Source organism: Pipistrellus kuhlii, unplaced genomic scaffold (assembly GCF_014108245.1).
Source record: "Pipistrellus kuhlii isolate mPipKuh1 unplaced genomic scaffold, mPipKuh1.p scaffold_m20_p_5, whole genome shotgun sequence".
Lineage (NCBI taxonomy): Eukaryota > Metazoa > Chordata > Mammalia > Chiroptera > Vespertilionidae > Pipistrellus > Pipistrellus kuhlii.
In genome coordinates this window covers 55362208-55367198 of record NW_023425551.1, presented here as the reverse complement: position 1 = coordinate 55367198, position 4991 = coordinate 55362208, and the positions used below count along the sequence as shown (strand labels likewise).

At 41.1% G+C, this 4991-nt stretch overlaps 1 pseudogene; it reads right to left on the bottom strand.

Moving 5' to 3' along the window:
* Positions 1–484: 484 nt before the first annotated feature.
* On the bottom strand, positions 485–783 carry LOC118705930 (annotated as a pseudogene).
* Positions 784–4991: the final 4208 nt, after the last annotated feature.

Here is a 4991-nt window from a genome sequence, read left to right as displayed (position 1 = left end):
CTTAGTTGCCCTATATATAACAGCTACATATAAAAAAAGTTATAAAATTGTTCTTGGTTTTACAATGATAAATGAAAAACATTGAAATTCCCCAACCAAATAAGGTATGCAAGAATTTTTATGTTGTCCTTTTTTGTTGTTGTTAAACAGTGAGAGCAAAATAACTTACTGGAAAATAAAGATAAGAGCTAAATGAGCATGCCAGTAATGGAGAAAGGGGGTGCTCTCACAGAACCAGTGTTTTCCCCCATCCTATCTCCAATTGATGTCGATCAAAACATGCCTACCATTGGCCAGTTAGTTAAAAAAAAAAAATGCCAATGCTTGTGCACATCAGTTACTTTATGTGCAGTAAAGGAATGGGGCAGAGAAATGAAAGAATGGAGAGAACTATACTGTAGTCAGATGTGTTGAAATAGAATTGCAGTTTTCTAATTGAGAATGTCTTCTTGGTCCTGAGGAACAGCGTTTTGGGTAGCAGTAGCAGGTTCCCTTTTTAGTAGACACCTCCTATCTGCTGCTGGGACACAGCGATAGTATCTTCATCCTCCCTTTCCAACTGTGCAGGTGTGTCTGCTTTATTGATTGGCCGCCCATCAAATCGGAATCTGATCTGCCTCATTGACAAACCTGTTGTTCACAATAGGCTTCAATTAGTTTACGAAATGGTGTGTGTCTCTTAATCGTAAACTGCACCACAGAACCATCCTGCCCTGCCACCTACACATTAATATAATCATTGTTCTGAGCCTTCACCACTTTCTTGAGTTTTTCCTTGGCCATGGAGAGCATCAGAGTCCCAGCTGCCACTTCCCAGAAAGGGGTACCAGGTCTGCACCAAAGGAGCACACAGCAGCACCAGGAGCGGCAGAAGGAGGAGGCAGCGGTGGTGGAGCCACCCCTCCCCACTCTCTTTTTATGCCTCACTGATGGAGCTGAAACATCCCTTCTCAACTTCTCCTGCCCTCAGATTGGAATTTACATTGTTGGCTTCCCTGCTTATCAGGCCTTCAGACTCAACTAGAATTACATCACTCGTTTACAGACAGCAGGTGGTGAGATTCTTGGCCTCCATAATCACGTGAGTCAATTCCTCCTAATCATTCTCACATATACAACATTGGTTCTGTTTCTCTGGAGGACCCTAGCACTGAACCTTTTTGATTATCCTGAGATTTTCTTGCGTTTTCTCTTCTATCCCATCTCTTCTTTTTGTTCTGCTTTCTGGGAATTGCCCTCATCAAATTTCTTAGCTACATATCATTAGCGTTCATAAAAATGTGTGGTTCTCCTCCTTGCTAAGCATGTGAAATGATTACAACTCCTTGTGCCTTTGTACTCCAGAGGAGCCACATGAATTGCGTTAGCCAATGAGATGTTGAGGTAGGAATTCCTGCCGTGTGATTTCCCACATTCTCTTTCTCTGTAATGGCGAACTCCAGAGGGTTTTTCACAAGTTTAGAGCAGCCCAGCAGAGACACCATGCCTGCAACAGGGGAGAGCTGCGCTGGAGTCACCAGAACCAGCAAAGACTTTGTAAGTAAACCTTCACTCTGTTAAAACCTGAGATTGTCTCTGTTGTTACCACGGCAAATTTTGCATATCCTGAATGATTTATTCCTCTAAGAGGCTTCCTTGTGATTTCACTGTTCTCTTTTTGTAGCACCTCCTTCTTGTTTCATGGGCATAATGATCTTTCATAGCCTCAAAGTGGTAACAATGCCATGCTTGCTTCCATTGCTTCTATATAAAGTGAGTTATATTTGCTTCCCTAGTTGGCATGTGTTGATGTCTGACTTTCCTCACTGTCCGGATTGCTGGCTTTCATCCCTCTGGAAAGAAGCCCCAGAAGTGGAAGCCCCATGTGCATAGCATGGCTTGTTGGTTATTGGGTTTCACTGTAGCATAGTCAGAGGAAAGACTGCTTTTTCCTAACACCGAGGTCGGCAAACTGCGGCTCCAGAGCCATATGTGGCTCTTTGGCCCCTTGAGTGTGGCTCTTCCACAAAATACTATGGCCTGGATGAGTATATTTTGAAGAAGTGGCGTTAGAGGAAGTTTAAGTTTAAAACATTTGGCTCTAAAAAGAAATTTCAATTGTTGTACTGTTTATATTTGCTCTGTTGATTAATGAGTTTACCAACCACTGTTAGAACTCCAAATCTCATAACTGGAGGTGTGGGGCCATTCAGCTTCCCCAGAGACATGCTCACCTGCTGCCACTTTCTGTCCGAGGGTTTACTAACAAGCCTGGCTGTCAGTGTTGAGGGAGCCAAGTAGAGTGAGGGAAGAAAGAGACTCTCTCACCTATTAGACCTTAATTCCTCTATTTGTTGATCCACAAGCATTCTGTGTACTTCTACTGTTGCCAAGTCTAGCATCTCCCTGGTTCAGTTTCTCCAGGCATAAGATATCCATCTCTAGACATGTGGGGTTTGGGCAGAAATGTGTTTGGGGCAGTGGTAAGGGCCTAGTGGTCTGTTTCTTGAATGGAATTGCTGCTGATTTTCTTGTTCCCAGCTCCCTGCTTATCCATGCCTTCTTCAGTCCTGACACCTGAGGGACTTCTGAGACTGAAGTCTGGGAGCAGCTCTGCCTTCTTGCTGTTGTCTCTTCTCAATGCATTTAAGTTCAAACTTCCCTGGTTTTCTATATTTACCTTTCTTCTGCCTGCATTTCATCTTCTAAAAATGGGTTGAAGCCTCTTATCTGCTTATGTTTTCCTTTCCATTTTCTATTCATTGGGAATTTTTACTCTATTCCTCTCTTGACAATTTAGGGAAGATTTAATTTTGAGCAGAGATAAAGAGATGTGCCATCTGCCTGGTTCATCTAAGATTATCTCAATATGAACTCTTATTGTGTATTAAGGTGATCAGCATTCAGACACTTATTTATTCTACAAAATGCAATGAGTGTGTTTTTATCCTACAATGTATCACATCCTATAGGAGATGTAGTGGAGAATAAGAAATCACTAAGTGATGGATAGAAAAAAGATTCTCAAAAAGGGTCTGAGAAAGAGTGGTCAGGAAGGAAAGAGGAAAATCAAGGGTATTTTGTTATGGAAGTCAAGAAAATTTACCTTTTAAAGAGAATGGTCAGTAGTGCCCACTGCTGATGCAGACCAATTTAAGAGTGAACAGAACAAGATTGAGGGGTATTTAGGAATTATAACTCAACCAATGGACACAAAACTCTGGAGAGGTAGGGCATGAATGGGATGAAGGGAATGGTAAGATATGTACACAGATAATAATTTAATAAAAAAAAATAATAATAAATAAAAAAAAGGAATTATAACTGACAAGAATTAGAAACTGGCTGAATATGCAAGGTGAGGAAAAATTTCCTAAATCTCTGCCTTGGGTGCCCAGATGAATGATTGTTCTATTTCCTGAGGTGAAAATGCCAGGGAAATGGTCAGCTTTGGCAGGCAAAGTTTTGGAGAAATTGAAGTACCTCTCAAATATCCAAGATGAAATTTTGTATGTGGTTCTTGGGCATAAGAGAGGGATCTGGGTTACTTGAGGTCAGGAAAGATAGGATTGAGAAGATAGGGGTTTCTTACAGTGAAGAGGGCATCAGTTGCTCTGGTGTAAGGGAGAAGCCAGATTGTAGTGACTCTGAGAGGTGAAGGGGGGTGAAGTAGTATCAGCCAGTTTGTGGGTCTATCACCAACTGTGTGAAACTATGTGCCCAAACTCAGTTCAGTAGTCTTATCCATTCCACACTCGACTCCCTTCCCCCACTTTGCTCCTTTAAACTTAACCATAAATTTATGCTCTCATCTCTATATGCATATAAATTCTGGCATTTCCTCTATACTTACCCAACCAGTCCCTAAGGCTAATCAATACAATCTCTGTCTTTATTTTGTTTTTTGCAACCAAGCTGTTAATTAATTTAATGAAATATGCACGATCTGTGGTTTGTTTTCAATCAAACTTCGTAATCACCAGCCCTATTTCAGCTTGGAAATCTATTTTATATATATATATATATAATTGATTTTTTTTACAGAGAGGAAGGGAGAGGGATAGAGAGTTAAAAACATTGATGAGAGAGAGTCATCGATCAGCTGCTTCTTGCACACCCCCTACTGGGGATGTGCCCGCAACCAAGGTACATGCCCTTGACAGGAATCAAACCTGGAACCCTTTAGTCTGCAGGCTGACGCTCTATCCACTGAGCCAAACTGGTTTTGGCCAGCCTGGAAATCTTAAATTACTCTTTACCGTCTCATAATTTCTCAGAATCATTTCAAATTTCCAAAATCCTCAATTGAAACTTAATCCTAACACCTTGCTGCCACAGGACAATTCCAAGCTCACTGAGCAGGAGGTCCTCCACTTCACCTGTCAAAATACACTCCTCAAACTAACTATCCTTTCCTTCTTCCTGAGTGTAAGGGATGCTTTGGTTTATTTATCACCATTTTCCACCATAGAGGTAGCCACAGGCAATCTATAAAATACTAGAGGCCCAGTGCATAAAATTTATGTGGGGGGGGGGAGGGCTCAGCTCAGCCTGCACCCTTTCCAATCTGGTACCCAGGATTGGGCCTAAACCGGCAATTGGACATCCTCTGAGGAGTCCCAGATTGAAGAGGGTGCAGGCTGGGCTGAGGGACACCCCCCACCCCCATGCACAAATTTCATGTGCCAGGCTGCTAGTATAGTATAAGATCTTTGGTATATCTACAATATTTCTCACATTCCATAAATAACTTTTATGATATTGTTGCTATATAGTTATATATATCTTAATACACAAAGCATAAACTCCACAAGACACTTCTTTTTCTTAATTAGTCAGGTGTCTCTTAAAGATATTTGTACACATGTAATACCTTAATCAATAAAAAATAAGAAAATGAAAAAAAAGATATTTAAATAATAAGGAAAAAGTCCTACCTGTTTGCCCAGTTTTTTTTGTGCAGATTCAGGTTTTTAGTATACTTTTCCTTCTGCCTGTGAGTACTTCCTGTA